At 47.9% G+C, this 18,132-nt stretch overlaps 2 long non-coding RNA genes across 6 annotated transcripts; one reads left to right on the forward strand and one right to left on the reverse strand.

Annotated features, from left to right (window-relative positions):
* Window positions 1-1,225: 1,225 nt before the first annotated feature.
* On the forward strand, window positions 1,226-3,635 carry LOC140684129 (uncharacterized). Its single transcript, XR_012055876.1, has 2 exons — window positions 1,226-1,467; window positions 2,805-3,635. It is a non-coding gene; the product is annotated as an uncharacterized lncRNA (long non-coding RNA).
* Window positions 3,636-9,498: 5,863 nt separating this feature from the next.
* LOC140684138 (uncharacterized) lies at window positions 9,499-17,673 on the reverse strand. Of its 5 annotated transcripts, none has more exons than XR_012055890.1 (18): window positions 17,012-17,673; window positions 16,757-16,924; window positions 16,602-16,673; window positions 15,857-16,521; window positions 15,737-15,778; window positions 15,482-15,649; window positions 15,321-15,401; window positions 14,474-15,240; window positions 14,064-14,386; window positions 13,203-13,983; window positions 12,948-13,115; window positions 12,793-12,864; window positions 11,921-12,712; window positions 11,783-11,827; window positions 11,630-11,673; window positions 11,508-11,548; window positions 11,036-11,426; window positions 9,499-10,120 (listed from the first exon to the last, which is right to left on the reverse strand). It is a non-coding gene; the product is annotated as an uncharacterized lncRNA (long non-coding RNA). The 5 variants fall into 5 exon arrangements; XR_012055891.1 differs by having other exon boundaries at window positions 13,203-13,244; window positions 13,319-13,983; window positions 15,321-15,649; window positions 17,012-17,672; XR_012055888.1 differs by having other exon boundaries at window positions 15,321-15,649.
* Window positions 17,674-18,132: the final 459 nt, after the last annotated feature.

The raw sequence follows: 18,132 nt of genomic DNA on the forward strand, positions 1-18,132 counted from the left end.
CCGGGACAAATATGTGCAGACACCCGTGACACAGGACAGGACGTGACAAACGACGGGACAGGAGAGGGAGAGAGAGCTTTCGATGAGAAGAATGTGAGCAAGGACCGAGAGACCCAAAGAACACAGAGTGCACCAGAGACAAGTGACAGGACGCATACCGGAACTGCTCTGCCCTGAGCACCTCAGCACTGAGATCAAAAGAAATACCTTCCCTTTAGGTGGCCTAAGGAGACGCTTCTTGGACATCCCCATCTCCAAAACTGACTCCAAAACCCCTTCTGGGGAGTCCCAACCCAGCACCCCGCTTCCATCTCCTCTGCAGTTTTAGCCCTAGACTTATTTTGCACATATCTGGGGATGCAAATCCCCATTGGGTGCAGAAGGAGGCCACTATTCCCATCTCCAGGCCGTGGCCCCAACTTATCTTTTGGATGCCTGGTGCTATGAATCCATGTTGGACCTAAAATGAGTCTGCCTCGGAGGTGATCGCCTGTTAGTCTCTCAGTCAGCTAAAATAATGAACCTGAAAATCAATGGTTGAGTTTAGGGTTACATGGACCAAATCCCAATAAGTCAGCTACTTATCCTCTCCTGAGTGTGCCTGGGTCCTCAAGTCTCCAACTTCATCCTGAGTCTAAGGTATAGCTGTTATTAGAAAGGCAAAGTTACATGACATTTCTGTGAGTTCAGTGGATAAGTTTGTGTGCTATATGACACACGGATGCCTCTGCTATGCTTGTGAAAGGCCTTGCAAATAGACACCGTTTCTCACCCTACCGCCTACAAACCCCTACCACAGTAGCCCCTAACCAGGTACCCTGCTCACTCTCCCTCTCCTAGTCACAATCCTCAACTCACCTGAAGCCTCTATCTCAGACATCATCTTTGACACAGGGCAGATCCCTTTTGTGACATGATGAATTTGCTGAAAAAATGTTGTACTCAACATGATCTGGAATTACAGGAAGCTACTCCCCCTTAAAAAAAAAAAAAAAAAAAAAAAATCAGAAAATACAAAAGCACCTTACCACCCCAGAATGCATAACCCCAAATCACAAACTTAAATACTCCCTGTGTTCAATGTTGTTTTCTTCACAGTATCTTCAAAGCCTCTGTTGCATTTAAAGCCCAAAAGAACAAGCTGGGATAAGCTGAAAGAGCCTCTTCACCAAAATGAGAGGAGAGCTCTTACCCCCACTGATCCCAGGGAGGGAATGAAGCCCCTTGAAAAGGCTGGGGTTAATATACCCCTGATTGGGCCCGCCTCTCATTCCCATGACACCCAGGAAAAGGGAGGGGGCAAACCCCACCGGGCATAAAAGCCCTCAGAGCAGCTACTGCTGTTTGGCTCCTCTGATTTGAATTCAAAGAGAATAAAGGGCTTGATATAGAAGAAAACTCTTCAAGGAAATGACAGCGCTTTCTTTTTTTGCTACAAATACTTGGAGCAAAAGGGCAAGAAAACCGGTAAGAAATAAAACTTTGTTTTTAGGCAGCGTTTCTAGATAAGTTGGATAATTTGCTGTTAACTTATATAATTAGTCCTCAGTGACTGCTAAGTAGTTCTCAGCATGAGTCTAAGGGTGGAGAAGAATACTAATTATACAAACGGTCTAAGACCCCTTGGGGCTACTAATTACGGCTAACTACATTATAAATAAATATAAGAAGAGAAATAGGCTCCTGGGCAGCATAAAGGTTAAGTACATGCTAGGCTTGCCTTTCCCTGAGATATTTAGTCCTAGGGCACAGAAAGAAGTGCCCTGAAACGTAGTTTTAAACCCTTAAAATGCTGAAAAAGCATTTTAGAGGAGGCTCCTTCAAGTGAATCCTTTAAAATGAGGAAATGGGGAATTTACCTCCACTGAAATGGATACAATGGCAAATAAATGGCTTCTGCCTTTTAATTTAATCCCCTAGAATATTGGGAAAACAGAAGTTTTCCTCATTTTAAATCTCTGCAATAATGAAGACAGAGGGATCTTCCACTCAATCCAAGCCTTTAAGAAAGACGAATAGCTGGGCTTCCCCCTCAATTTAAGCCTTAGGACAACAAAAAGGGTTACCCTTAATTCAAACCCATAAAAAAACCTTGTCAAGGATTTCCCCTTCTATTTAAACTAGAAAATAATGGCAAATGGGGATTCCCTGTCAATTAACACCCCTAACAGCATAGAAAAGACAGGGCTTCTTTCAACCGAGACCATTAAAATTGCAGGGGAAGTGCATTCCCTCATGATTTGAACACAAGAAATAATGGAAAAGGAAGCTTTTTCCCATAAGTTAAACCCCTTCTGTCTTCATAATCCTGTCTTTTCTGGGAGTGCTGTGGAATGTCTGGGAGTTCTAGGGAGGGACTGACGCAATAAAAGGGGAAAGTTGAAAGCTCTCCCGTGGAACCCCACGTGCTGCCCGACCTGCTCGGTGCTGCCCCTTGGCAAGAGGTCTCTTCCCTCGGCATTTTTTCAAAGGGACGCTCCGTGCTCAGGTGGGTCACACTGCTCCCCGGTCCCTGCTGGATGTTCCGACCGTAGTTCCTGGAGGGATGCTTGGGATACCCCTGTTAGCCCCTCTGGATTAGCAGCTCCCTGTGCAGGTGTGCCCAGGTAGCTGCACTGAACGCAGCTGGTCATGTGGGGAGCTGCTACACCCCTGCTACAGTGGGGGATGAGGTGAAGAAAGGTCCTGCGGGGTGTTTCCTCCCCTACGCAGCCCTTTTTCAGCCCCTTAAACAATGGGGTGCCAGACTTTCATTTCCAAGATAATTAACAGTCTTTCCTCTATGTGTGCCCCTGGCCAACCAGGAATTGTTCTTCCGAAATTGCAAACGGTGAACGATTTCTCAGAGACCGCATCTGCCAACACCAGGAACTCTCACTGCCCTTGGAGAGCAGCATGCCTCCAGTGAACAGACATCGACACATGGGGAGGGTGAGGTTGGTTTTACAGGGAAAAATGGCAGAGGTCGGGTCACGAGGCCTGTGGCTCCAAGTAACTTTCTACATCTTCTCATTCCAAATGGCACAGGATTCATCCTGGAGCAAAACTGCTGCCAGCAAGAATTCTGCCTGCCCTGGCAGGAAGAAGCACCTCCTCCAAACTGACATCAGGAACTGGGGAGGGTGAGCTATGTTTCACAGAGAAATGGGTCTGTGATAGAGTCCACGAGCCAGGGGCCATGAAAGAAGGGCCGCCCCATGAAAATCTGAATGGAGAAGGATTTGTCCTGGACCCAAGCTGCTCCCACGTCTGATGGTTAAAGGGTTTTAAATCATGGGGATTTAGGGTTAAAAGGCAAATTAAGCTTAGTAGGCCCTGAAAAGAAAACTGCACCTGTGTAGCTAGTACATGATAAATGATATAACTGTGAGATGTGATGATTGTTTAGTAATTAAATATAATTACTATTTAGTCATAAGAATAATCATGAGAAACTGTGGTCAGGGACCTAAGAAAGATCACAAGAAACTCGTGTCAATGTATACAATAGAACAATATAAGTTTAATAATTAATATGTAAGTTATATAATGATAGAATATAAAATATGTTCAGCTCAAAAGCCATGTTGGAGTCAGATTTGGATCTGTACCCCTGATTCCCAGAGCTCTCAATAAAAGCACCTGCATATAATCATATCCCGTGATTATGTGTGTTCCTGAATGCTAACACGTTAACCAGGGGTTGCCTTGAAATCCCAAGCACAGCTCGCAAAATGACATCAGGAACCTGGACTGGTGAGTTTTCTTTCCCAGGGAAAAGGGCCAGAGTTTGTGCTCAGGGCTCTGCGGCCCTCAGCGGGTGGCTGAATGCAAAAAATCCGAACATCAAAGGATGTGTCCTGGACCCGAGCTGCCACCACCTCAAATATGTGCTGCCCTGACAGTCCCAAGGGAGCCCTGTGAACTGACACCAGGAACCTGTGCTGCAGAATTTGCTTTCACAATGTAGATATCCCTCATTCATTCCCAGGGCCCTGTGACCCCCCTGGGTTGTCAGGTCCTAAGTTTCCTTTTGCCTCCTCAATGTCAAAATGGCGCAGGAGTTCTCCCAGTCCGAATCTCCCACCCCCAAGTACTCGGGGATTTTTTTCATGCCAAATACCTGTTGCAAACTGACAGTACAAAGCTTGGGGCATGATTTTTTTCTGTCTGGATTTCTCCTTGAGAAATCTGCCATCATATAACCCTAACCACAACCACTTTGCTTTGCTCAGAATTCACAACCTTCAGACCGGCAGCATGACACCTGACCCACTGGCCCTCCACTGGCACCTTCCCAAAGCATTCCACTGCATTCCAGTAGTACTCGGCATTTTCAGCGGGCATCCTGTCTGACCCACATCCTGACCCTAAAAATGCACCAAGGAATTCTAAAATAGCATTAGGAAGGTGTAACAATACTCTAAAAGACACCAGAAAAGTCTTTAAAAGCCTTCAAAAATCCCCTAAATATTCCTAATAGTCCCGCAAAAAAAAAAAAAACAAACTCAAGGAAGCCTGCTCAGGCTCCAAGCCCCTTCCTGTTGCTCTCTAGCCCACAGATGTCATCCCTACCTTTTTGCAGCAGGTCCTGTTGTCCTCTGAGGGTTCTGGAGTTGTCCTGGTGCAAGGGTCGCTGCCCTGTCCCAGAGGTAGGGTTCCGGTGTGGTCTTGCTGTTAGGCTTGCTGTGTTGCGCTGCTGTTGTTAGGGGTGAAAAGGGAAAAGGCTGCTTAGGGTGAGGTTAGGGCTGGGGTGAGGGGTGATGCACCTGTACCCTAACTTGCCTCCTAAGCTGTAGCCTGTAGCCCTGATCTCCACTAGTCTGTCCAGCCCTCAAACCCTCTCCCTTTACTCCTCAACCTTTCCCTCTGCCTCCTAGCCCTCAGGCTCTGTGTGTCACCCTCAAGCCCCCCTTTGCCCCTCAAGCCCCCTCTCAGCTGCCCCTCAGCTCCTGTGTGCCACCCTTAATCCCTCTCCTTTGCCCCTCAGCCCCCAGCTTCTCTGTGTCACCCTCCAGCTGCCCCTGTCCCCCTCAGCATCTCTCTGTGTTACCCACTGTCCCCTCCCCCTGTTCCTCTCTCAGCTCCCAGCCTGTCACCGTCAAGCCCCCACAGTGCCCCTCAAGCTGCCCCTCAGCCTCTATGCCATGAAAAGACCCTAAAAAACCATAAAAATGCCCTGACAAGCCCTCATCTTCAAAATGTCTTAAAACCCCCACAAAAACATAAAAATAGCCTCAGAATACCCTTAAAATACAATAAAAATACCCTACTTCAAAAAAAACCCTAAAACACCCCTAAAAATTCTCAAAGAACTTTTAAAAAAACCCTAAATACTCTTAAAAGAGCGCTAAAATCAGCCCCAAAATCCTTAAAACACACTGATAAGACCCTAAAAAAACATTAAATTTCCTCAAAAAACCTAAAAATACCCGAGTCCTAAGAGTCCTCCACATACCCCCAATAGTCCTAAAAAAGCCCTAAACAATTTTAAATAGTCCTAAAAAAGCCCCAAGAACACCAAAAAAAAAAAAAAAAAAAAGTAAAAATCCAATTGGTACTAAGAAAGATCTTAAAATAACTTTTAAAAATCTTTTAAAAGCCCTGAAAAAGCCCTAAAAGTATCCTAAACGTTTCCAGAAAGTTCCTAAAAAGCTCCTGTGAGAAAACCCCTCAAATATCCTCTAAAAATACTAAAAAAACCCACTAAAAAAAGTGCTCAGTCCCCAGGCTCTACCAGTCTCTCTCTAGCCAGCAAACATCATCTCTACCTTTTAGTTAAAGTCACTGCCTGCAGCTGCAGGAAGGGTTCTGGGGCTGTCCCAGCAGTAGGGTCACTCCATGTAGCTACTGTTGGGGAAAACTGGTGTTCTAGGGGTGCTGTTTGGGGTGAGCTTAGGGCTGGGGTGAGGGCTGCTGCTGTACCCTAAGCCTTCCCAGTACCCTATCTCCTGTCCTTTGTACCCCTAACCCTCAGTGTCAGATCTCCACTTGTCAAGTCCCACTCTCTTTGCCCCTCAGCCCACAATGTCTGTGTGCCACCCCAAGCCCCCGACACTGTCCCTTGGCCCCCTAACCTCCACCGTGCACTCCCCACCCAGGGAGGGGTGGTTTTGAGGGTGAGGTTAAGGGTGGTGTGAGGGCTGGTTCACCTGTCACCCTCAGGTACCCCCCACTTTGTCCTCAAGGCACCCCCTGCCTCTCAACCTCCTTGTGTCACCCTCCATGCCCCCACTGCAGCCTCTCAGTGTCTCTGTGCCACCCTGGAGCCCCCCTCTTAACTCCTACAGATCCCTTCTGCCCCTCAGCCTCCTTGTGTCACCCTCCAGCTCCCCACCGCAGCCTCTCAGCATCTCTGTGCCCCCCTTTTTACTCCTACAGACACCTTCTGCCTCTCAGCTGCCCCCACCCTCTATGCCACCCTCCAGCCCCCTGCCCTCAGCCCCAGGTTCCTTTGTGACACCCTGCAGCCCACAGATGTCATCCCTGCCTGTTTTATTTTGGTGTTGTCCTGCTGTGAGGGCTGCACTATCCCCACAAGTTTGGGCTCCCATGTGGTGCTGCTGGGAGTCACAGGTGGGCGGTGGGGGGAGTGAGGGATGGGGCAGGGGCAGGATGGGGAGGGGTGAAGGGTGAAGAGAGAGTAGGATGGGGGAGCTGGAGGTACAGCTAGGGGTGGGGGGGGAGACAGGGACAGAGAAGAACAGGGATGAGGGGAGAAGGTGAGGGTAGGAGGGGGCACGACATATCTGACAGACAGAACTGCAGCAGAATAAAATTCTGGTTCCTGAGGCAATGCCAAACACCTGCTGCAAACTGACATAAGGAACCCTGGGAAAAGGGCCGCTGTTTGTGCTCAGGGGCCTGTGACTCTGAGGTGGCAGCTGCCTGCAAAAAATCCGAATGGTGAAGGATGCGTCCCAGACCCAAGCTGGCCCTGCCTCAAAGCCTTACCCTAAACTGAACCCTAAATCCTAACCGAAACACAAACCCTAACCCTAATCCTAACCTAACCCTAACCTCAAATAAATCTAATATTAATAATACCTCTAAATTTAAACTTAAAAATAACAGTAACCCTAGAAAATGGCGGCGCCCACGGCATCACGTGAAAGGGGCAATGATGGCGGCGCCCACGGCATCACGTGAACGAGGCAAATATGGCGGCGCCCATTGAATCACGTGATGTAAGCAAATATGGCGTCGCCTACTACATCACGTGACGGGAAAAAGATGGCGGCTCCTACTACAACACGTGATGAAAGTAAATATGGCGGCCCCCACAGTGTCACGTGATTGGAGCAAATATGGCGTCGCTTACTACATCACGTGACGGAACAAATATGGCGGCGTCTGTGTAGTCATGTGACAAGGTCAACTATGGCGGCGCCCGCTGCATCACGTGATTGAGTCAAAGATGGCCGCGCCCAGAGAATCACGTGATGGGGCAAAGATGGCGATTTTCGGGACGGGGTCGATTTTGGCGGTTTTTGGCGGTTTTTTGTGTGCCCTCCGCACGCCCTGCGTGCCGTGGTGCTGTTCCGGTGCACCCGCACTGGAGGACGTCGCGCGGGATTATTTTTGGAGTGCGGGATTGGTGTCGGAATTTCGGACAGGCGGCTGTCGGGGCGACTAATGCTTGGGGTCTTTTCTGAGGCGCTGGGGGCGGTGCGAGGGGAGGGGTCGGGGCACCGACGTGGTGACGTCACGCGGTGACGCGACGCAGGGGCGGGCCAGAGGGAGGCGTGGGTGCAGTGCGCGAATTGCAACGGCAGGTGGCGCTGCGAGACCGAGGGCTGGGCGCGCTGCCGGCCGGCGGCTGTGGGGGCAGAGCGCCTGTTTGTGCAATTCTATCCTTGTGATGTTGATTTATTAAAAGAAAAATATGGATATTGATCTAGTACCGATATCCAACTGTGACAGACAAAAACTCTTTAACAGTTTGAAGTTAGAAAGTGTATGTTTATTCGACACCCAGCAGCATGTGGGATAGTTCCCAAATACACACCGCACTTTCCAAGTGATTAAAGAGCCCTTTTATCCATACAAGTACTGAATACCGAAAATACAAATACCTATTCATTTTGGTACATCCCATTCCTTGCTTCATATGCTAATCATTTCAAAAGCTATTAAGCATGAAGTTTGTTCCCTGAAATGGGTCGGTGGTCTCTTTCATGGGGATGAGTCCCAAAATGTGGAAGTAAATGAAGTCTTCCTCATTCTGGCCTTTCTACCGTTTCAATGCAAATATGACAAATGAACTCTCAGTAGAACTCCGATGCCTTGTCTTCAGTTGATTTCAGAACAGAGGAGGCCCACAATTGTCTTATGCTCCTAAAATCTATTTATCAGTTTCTATATTCTTCATTATAAACACAGCTAACTAAACATTGTGCTGACAGGCAATCAATTACTAGTTAACTACTCACTCTTAACTTTATCAAGGCCTACTCATTTATTTTAATTAACTCTAGTAAGGCTTGTCTTTAACTAAAATCTTAGCTCCTCTAAAATCTCTAAATCCCTTAAAATTTATGTTTCAACATGATGAACTCTTGGTTGTATCATTATTCGTCTGGTGGGGTTGATGGGAGTACTGGTTGCTGTGTATTGCTACTGCTACCTGCCAGCTGGATCGCTAATTAGGGGCCCTATATCTATTAGGAAAAAGAAGAAAAACAATATGTCTGGTGCAGCAGTAGAAAATTTCAGGCTCCCAGCAATTAAATAATTTTCTTTAGATAATTATTTAAAGGTTTGGTTGTTTTTGGTTTTTTTTTACTCCCAGGGAGCCTGAAAGTTTTTACTGCTTTTTTTTTTAAAGCTGGAAAGGAAAGCAGAGTTAGAAATAAAGGTAGAAATAGAGAGAAACAAAGGGTTAAAAAAAGTTGAAGTTGGAGAGAAAAAGAGAGACTGAAAAAAAAAGAACTACGAAAACAGAGGCAAACAGTGAAAACAAAAAGAGTGAAAAATGAGCAGGGTTAGGGTGAAAAAGAAAGTGAGAGTAAAAAAGAGAAAAAAAAAGTTAAAGCTAGAGAGAAAAAGAAATAGTAAAGTATAAACTATAGAGAGAAAAATAAATAGTTGGAAACAGAGGAAGAAAGAAAAAAAAAGCAGGAAATAGAGAAGCAGAGAGACAGAGTTAGAAACAGTGAGAAATAGAAACACAGAGTTAGGGACAGACAGAAATTAAGTCAGAAATAGAAAAGAAAGATGAGAAGCAAAGGAAGAAATACAGTGAAAAAAAAATTACTGAACCACATCAAAGAAAGACAGGAGCCAAAGCTGGAAGGTGAGGGAGCAGGGGCATCATTACTAGGGTTGATTCAACTTTACTGAATGAATTTTTTTATTTACACTTCAGCAAAACACATGGAAACAATGGATACAAATACAAATACAGATACAATCCATAGACATGCATAGATACAGAGCAATACATGGAAATGCAGCAGCAATGGCAAATACAGAACAACACAGGGCAATAGAAACCAAACACATATCAACACAACATGATCCTTTTTTCTATTTTAATTACATTTTGTTTTATTGTTAGAGGAAACACAAAACAAAGATTACACACACAAAACAACACTCATCCACCACGAGCACCTCCTTCATGTTACACACAAACTCACCATCGCTCTCATCTCAACTGCTCCGTTACACCCCAGAAATCATTGTTCCTCGGGAACGTGGCTCCCGGGAGCCTCCAAAAAATCCTCCTTGACAAAAACCCTGATCTTGGGCTGGTCTGTGGCCAAACCTTAGTGACAAACGTCACCTCGTGGACTGGCCAGGACAGAGGAAAAAAAAAAACAACCCAGCCAGGGGGTGGGGGGGGGGGGGGAACCCAGCTGGGGATTTTTTATTCTAAATTCAAAAATGAGTTGAAAAACCTGAAAGGCAAAGGCCATACACACAGGGTTAACACCGGTCAGCATACGCTCAGACCTGCAGACAGGAGCACACACAAACTTCTCACAAACAGATACAGACAATCACACTTTTGCTGACACGCTGAATGCCACCCTTATGTGAAACACTACGCTGAAGAATATGCTTCGACACATCTTCTGACTGCCGCTCCTCAACGTCAAATGGTAGATTCCAGGAAATTCTGTAGGGACCCGGAGACCTACAAGACAATGGGAGGCAGTCAATGACTATCTGACAGCTAGGAGCTATTCCCACTCTGGGCCCGTCAGTGTTGTACCCAAAACCCCATACAAGACAGATGAACTGCGAATTTTTGCAACTGCTCTACCTAAGCGTCACTACGTGCCAGTACAGGGCAGCTCCGATCGTAATTGGCACAACAGAGGCTCGTACAACATAAGCCAAGGTAGGTACATACAATATAAGTGCACACATTATAAGCCAACATAGGTAGGCACAACATAAGCACATATAATATAAGCCAACAGAGATACAATATAAGTGAGGACTTGACATAACTCTCCAGAAGATTAATTCTTGACCCTATACCCTTTGAGAAGGCGGAATCTACAGAATTACTGCAGTCACATGATGAGTGTCTAATATGCTCCATATAGAAGTCCAAGAGAATGGCATGGGAAGAGAAGGCGCTACCAAAGGTGAGAAGAAAGATGGATGAGAACATCTCATGTACATCTTCCTGTCCCAAAAAGTAAAAATGTAAAGATGCCAGAATAAGTGATATCCAGGAAGGTACGCGAGTAAAATACAGCCAATACAGCACAGAATGATGCTGCTAAAGCATGGAGATGTAACAAAGGCCTACGACACAGAAATCAGTGAACACGGAAAACATGACACCGGACACAGACACCATGATACGGACACAAGTGGAAACTGCCTGGCAGTTCCACCTTATGGACCCCAAGATTCCTAACCCAAGATGAGCCATGGGCTGATGAAGCCAAAGGAAAGAAAGAACTAGGGCAATACCACATGATGGTGAAAGGTAACTCCTCTCAAGATGTTAGTGCCAAAGCACTTAAGAGGAAGCCTAAACAGCTCAGTAAGTCCAGAGAAGGAAGCAATGACTACAGGGTGACCATGGCTATACCTCCAGACATGCAGGCAGGCTCCTCAAGTGAAAATATCCACGATGACATCAAGAGTCGTAGAAGGTCGCTGATGCGAACCTCATGAGAATGCGGAGACGGATCGGAACGGCCCTGGCCGGCAAAGACTCCGGTGAGGCTGAGGAGAAACCCTCTCCCTTTGCCCCCAAGGGGCCCGTTCCACTATGGGCCTCTCCTCTAAGTTAACATCAAATTGCCTCCTGTGATAGTAAAGGTTTTTCCCCCATCTCCCACCAACTGGTCCCAGCACTTAGCTTTTGCAAGACGACAGGACAGAATCCAATGTCAGTTGGATGCGGACGGGGAGATGTTCTCTACATCTGCTTCAGTGCTGCCAGTTCCAAACTTCAGCTACGCACCTCCTCGGGGCACCTAAGACAAAACGGAAAATGCAATTAGTGCCCACCAAAGGAGGAATCCCCGGAACTCAGACACACCGCTGCCCCAGCTCACCAGAAAACTCGATTTGACTCCACAGGCTGCTTGGAGGACACCTGCAAAACGAAAAGGTACACGCTTGGCATGCTGCTGCATAACGGTCACCTATGAGTGACCATGCCTAAATGCCAACTCACCCGCTCGCCTCTGTTCCTTCACACACCTAGAGCAATGACAGCACCTGCAAAAAAAAACAAAGCAAAAACACCAAACCCACACTGAGATACTGCAAAAACACCACCCCCCTGACTCGAAAAGTACACCCACCCAGACCTTAAGCTTGCACCCACCTGGCTTCAGACATCCAGACCAGAGACATCTTGCAAGAGGACTGCCTACAATAAAACAAAGTAACCCAGAGTGGATGCTTAGAATTGCACCAGAAATTGAGACAGGAGCCAGAACAACAGCTTCTGTCCACTGCTCACCTGGCACACTGGGCCTTGACTGCTCCTAGCCACCTGGACTTCATAAAATTAAACACAAAGACAAGCGCTGTAACACAGTCACGATGTAGGCTTCTTCTGCAAACACAAACCATGACTGACCTTCTCAGGGAAGCCCCCTGACCGGAGCAGGGCACACCGCCAGAGTTAATGCATCTGCATCTGAAAGAAAGTTGGGAGAAAATTCAAACAGCAGTAGGATAACTTAACAGGTCAAAACATCTAGTGTGAATTTAGGAATACTATCTTGAATGCAAGTACATGCCCCACGCAAAATTGCAAATCTCTGGGATTGGTGCAATTACACAAGGCTATGCAGCAGGACAGAGCAGCTGCGGGACAAATATGCGCAGACACCCGTGACACAGGACAGGACATGAAAAGCAAAAGGACAGGACAGTGAGAGAGAACATTTGACGAGAGGAATGTCTGCAAAGACCAAGACACCCAAAGAAAACAGAGTGCACCAGAGACAAGTGACAGGACACACACCGGAACTGCTCTGCCCTGTGCACCTCAGCACAGAGACCAAAACAGACACTTGCGCTTTAGGTGGCCTAAGGGGATGCTTCTTGGACATCCCCATCTCCAAAACTGACTCAAAAACCCCTCCTGCGGAGTCCCAACCTGGCACCTCTCTTCCTTCCCCTCTGTGGGTCACAACCCTCGACTTATCTTGCACATATCTGGGGATGCAAATCCTCATCAGGTGCAGAAGGAGGCCTCCTGCCGGTCTGGGAAATTCCAGTTGTCACCAGGCTGTTCCCTCTTGGTCTGACAAGAGAAAGAAAACCAAACATCAGTGCACAACCTTAACAGTACATCGGCCAAAACCTGACAATTCTGCTACTCACCGTTTCCTAAGAATGCTCAGGCCACGCACCTCAGGCGTGCTTGGAGGCCGACACCTTCAACACAGGGTACACCTAGGTTAAGTGGAGACAAGGTGACACGGCATTGCTGAAACTTCAGAGGACCCTTGCTCCTCCTCCCAACCTCCCCAACTCACCACAACTCCTCGGCCATTCCTCTGGGCTACCAGGAGGGGACCTTGAAATACAAAACCGGTAGGCTTCATCACAGGGTCCTGTAATACTTCCAGAGGGCTCATAAGTGCAGGAAACCCGGTCCATCGGCCAGCTGGTGACAGGGGCTTGGCATACTCGCAGTGGATTCCCTAAAGAACACAAACAAAAAAGCATGCTTACAGTTGCACCAAAAACTGAAACCTGAGCAAGAACAAGTGCTTCTCTCCACTGCTCACCTGGCACAATGGGCCTTGACTGCTGCTATCTGCCTGGACTTCCTAAAAATAAAGGCAAAGAACACCACTGTAACACAGTCACCATTAAGGCTTTCCCTGCAAATGCAAACAATGACCTGCTCATGGGAAGTTCCTCATCCAGGGCTGGAGCCCACTGCCACAGATTTGAACTGTCTGCATCTGAAAGGAAGTTAGAACTAGTGTCAAAAGGCGGCAGGAAAACTTAACAGTACCAAACATGTCATGGCAATCTCTTAATCCAGTCTAGAGCCCAACTACACCCTGCATTACAAATTTCAAGTCCCCAGCACTTGTGCTATTACAGGCTATGCAGCAGGGCAGAGCAGCTCCGGGATGAATATGTGCAGACACCCGTGACACAGGACAGGACGTGACAAAGGAGGAGACAGGAGAGGGAGAGACAGCTTTAGATGAGAAGAAAGGACCGAGAGACCCAAAGAACACAGAGTGCACCAGAGACAAGTGACAGGACACACACCGGAACTGCTCTGCCCTGTGCACCTCAGCACAGATATCGAAACAGACACTTGCGCTTTAGGTGGCCTAAGGGGATGCTTCTTGGACATCCCCATCTCCAAAATTGACTCAAAAACCCCTCCTGCGGAGTCCCAACCTGGCACCTCTCTTCCTTCCCCTCTGTGGGTCACAACCCTCGACTTATCTTGCACATATCTGGGGATGCAAATCCTCATCAGGTGCAGAAGGAGGCCTCCTGCCGGTCTGGGAAATTCCAGTTGTCACCAGGCTGTTCCCTCTTGGTCTGACAAGAGAAAGAAAACCAAACATCAGTGCACAACCTTAACAGTACATCGGCCAAAACCTGACAATTCTGCTACTCACCGTTTCCTAAGAATGCTCGGGCCACACACCTCAGGCGTGCTTGGAGGCCGACACCTTCAACACAGGGTACACCTAGGTTAAGTGGAGACAAGGTGACGCGGCATTGCTGAAACTTCAGAGGACCCTTGCTCCTCCTCCCAACCTCCCCAACTCACCACAACTCCTTGGCCATTCCTCTGGGCTACCAGGAGGGGACCTTGAAATACAAAACCGGTAGGCTTCATCACAGGGTCCTGTAATACTTCCAGAGGGCTCATAAGTGCAGGAAACCCGGTCCATCGGCCAGCTGGTGACAGGGGCTTGGCATACACCCAGTGGATTCCCTAAAGAACACAAACAAAAAAGCATGCTTACAGTTGCACCAAAAACTGAAACCTGAGCAAGAACAACTGCTTCTCTCCACTGCTCACCTGGCAGACTTGGCCTTGACAGCTGCGATCTGCCTGGACCTCCTAAAAATAAAGGCAAAAACTCCACTGTAATAGAGTCACCATTTAGGCTTTCCCTGCAAATGCAAACAATGACCTGCTCATGGGAAGTTCCTCATCCAGGGCTGGAGCCCACTGCCACAGATTTGAACTGTCTGCATCTGAAAGGAAGTTAGAACTAGTGTCAAAAGGCTGCAGGAAAACTTAACAGTACCAAACATGTTATGGCAATCTCTTAATCCAGTCTAGAGCCCAACTACACCCTGCATTACAAATTTCAAGTCCCCAGCACTTGTGCTATTACAGGCTATGCAGCAGGGCAGAGCAGCTCCGGGATGAATATGTGCAGACACCCGTGACACAGGACAGGACGTGACAAAGGAGGGGACAGGAGAGGGAGAGAGAGCTTTTGATGAGAAGAAAGGACCGAGAGACCCAAAGAACACAGAGTGCACCAGAGACAAGTGACAGGACACACACCGGAACTGCTCTGCCCTGTGCACCTCAGCACAGAGATCAAAACAGACACTTTCCCTTTAGGTGACCTAAGGGGACGCTTCTTGGACATCCCCATCTCTAAAACAGACAAAAACCTCTTCTAGAAAGTCCCAACCTGGCACCCCACCTCCATCCGCTCTGTGGGTCATAACCCTCCACTTATCTTGCATTCATCTGGGGATGCAAATCCCTGTTGGCTGCAGAAAAAGGCCATCTGCCTGTCTGGTAAGTTCCAGCTGTCACCTCTTGGTCTGCCAAGAGAAAGAAAACCAAACATCAGTACACAGTCTTAACAGCACATCTGCCAAAACCTGATAATTTTGCTACTCACCATTCTCCTCAAAATGGACATGTACTTGGCCTGGACGCTTCAGGTCTGCTTGGATTCTGACGCCGTCATTGCAGGGTACAGCTAGGTTAAGTGGAAACAACGTTACATGGCATTGCTGAAACTCGAGTGGACTCTCACTCCTCCCTACCTCACCGACTCACTGCAACTCCTCGGCCAGTCGTCTGGGCTACCAGGAGAAGACCTTGAAATACAAAATTGGTAGGCTTCATCACAGGGTCCTGTAATACTTCCAGAGGGCTCATAAGTGCAGGAAACCTGGTCCATCAGCCAGCTGGTGACAAGGGCTTGGCATACTCCCAGTGGATTCCCTAAAGCACACAAACAAAAAAGCATGCTTACTGTTGCACCAAAAACTGAAACCTGAGCAAGAACAAGTGCTTCTCTCCACTGCTCACCTGGCAGACTTGGCCGTGACAGCTGCTATCTGCCTGGACCTCCTAAAAATAAAGGCAAAAAACTCCATTGTAATAGAGTCACCATTTAGGCTTCCCCTGCAATTGCAAACAATGACTGACCTGCTCATTGGAAGGTCCTCACCCAGGTCTGGAGCCCACTGCCACAGATTTGAACTGTCTGCATCTGAAAGGAAGTTAGGACTAGTGTCAAACAGCTGCAGAAAAATTTAACAGTACCAAACATGTTACGGCAATCTCTTAATCCAGTCTAGAGCCAAACTACACCCTGCATTACAAATTTCAAGCCCCCAGGACTTGGGCTGTTACAGGCTATGCAGCAGGGCAGAGCAGCTCCGGGATGAATATATGCAGACACCCGTGACACAGGACAGGACGTGACAAAGGAGGGGACAGGAGAGGGAGAGACAGCTTTAGATGAGAAGAAAGGACTGAGCGACCCAAAGAACACAGAGTGCACCAGAGACAAGTGACAGGACACACACCGGAACTGCTCTGCCCTGTGCACCTCAGCACAGATACCGAAACAGACACTTGCGCTTTAGGTGGCCTAAGGGGATGCTTCTTGGACATCCCCATCTCCAAAATTGACTCAAAAACCCCTCCTGCGGAGTCCCAACCTGGCACCTCTCTTCCATCCCCTTTGTGGGTTGTAACCCTTGACTTATCTTGCACATATCTGGGGATGCAAATCCTCATCAGGTGCAGAAGGAGGCCTCCTGCCGGTCTGGGAAATTCCAGTTGTCACCAGGCTGTTCTCTCTTGGTCTGACAAGAGAAAGAAAACCAAACATCAGTGCACAACCTTAACAGTACATCGGCCAAAACCTGACAATTCTGCTACTCACCGTTTCCTAAGAATGCTCGGGCCACGCACCTCAGGCGTGCTTGGAGGCCGACACCTTCAACACAGGGTACACCTAGGTTAAGTGGAGACAAGGTGACACGGCATTGCTGAAACTTCAGAGGACCCTTGCTCCTCCTCCCAACCTCCCCAACTCACCACAACTCCTCGGCCATTCCTCTGGGCTACCAGGAGGGGACCTTGAAATACAAAACCGGTAGGCTTCATCACAGGGTCCTGTAATACTTCCAGAGGGCTCATAAGTGCAGGAAACCCGGTCCATCGGCCAGCTGGTGACAGGGGCTTGGCATACTCGCAGTGGATTCCCTAAAGCACACAAACAAAAAAGCGTGCTTACAGTTGCACCAAAAATTGAAACCTGAGCAAGAACAACTGCTTCTCTCTACTGCTCACCTGGCAGACTTGGCCTTGACAGCTGCTATCTGCCTGGACTTCCTAAAAATAAAGGCAAAGAACACTGCTGTAACACAGTCACCATTAAGGCTTCCCCTGCAAATGCAAACAATGACCTGCTCATGGGAAGATACTCACCCAGGACTGGTGCCCTCTTCCACAGATTTGAACTGTATGCATCTGAAAGGAAGTTAGGACTAGGGTCAAACAGCTGCAGGAAAACTTAACAGTACCAAACATGTTATGGCAATCTCTTAATCCAGTCTAGAGCCCAACTACACCCTGCATTACAAATTTCAAGTCCCCAGCACTTGTGCTATTACAGGCTATGCAGCAGGGCAGAGCAGCTCCGGGATGAATATGTGCAGATACCCGTGACACAGGACAGGACATGACAAACAAGGGGACAGGAGAGGGAGAAAGAGCTTTTGATGAGAAGAAAGGACCGAGAGACCCAAAGAACACAGAGTGCACCAGAGACAAGTGACAGGACACACACCGGAACTGCTCTGCCCTGTGCACCTCAGCACAGAGATCAAAACAGACACTTTCCCTTTAGGTGACCTAAGGGGATGCTTCTTGGACATCCCCATCTCTACTACAGACACAAAAACCTCTTCTAGAAAGTCCCAACCTGGCACCCCACCTCCATCCGCTCTGTGGGTCATAACCCTCCACTTATCTTGCATGCATCTGGGGATGCAAATCCCTGATGGCTGCAGAAAAAGGCCGTCTGCCTGTCTGGTAAGTTCCAGCTGTCACCTCTTGGTCTGCCAAGAGAAAGAAAACCAAACATCAGTGCACAGTCTTAACAACACATCGGCCAAAACCTGATAATTCTGCTATTCACCATCCTCCTCAGAATGCCCAGGCCATACCCCTCAGGTGTGCTTCGAGGCCGACAGCATCATCTCCGGGTACAGAGAGGTTAAGTGGAGAGGGGGTGACGTGGCATTGCTGAAACTTGAGTGTACCCACACTCCTCCTCCCTACCTCCCCGACTCACCGCAATTTTTTGTCCATTCCTCTGGGCTACTAGGGTGGGACCCTGAAATACAAAATTTTTAGGCTTCATCACAGAGTCCTGCTATACTTCCAGAGGTCTCATAAAGCACAGGAAA

The sequence above is a fragment of the Taeniopygia guttata genome, chromosome 4A, assembly GCF_048771995.1.
Source record: "Taeniopygia guttata chromosome 4A, bTaeGut7.mat, whole genome shotgun sequence".
NCBI lineage: Eukaryota > Metazoa > Chordata > Aves > Passeriformes > Estrildidae > Taeniopygia > Taeniopygia guttata.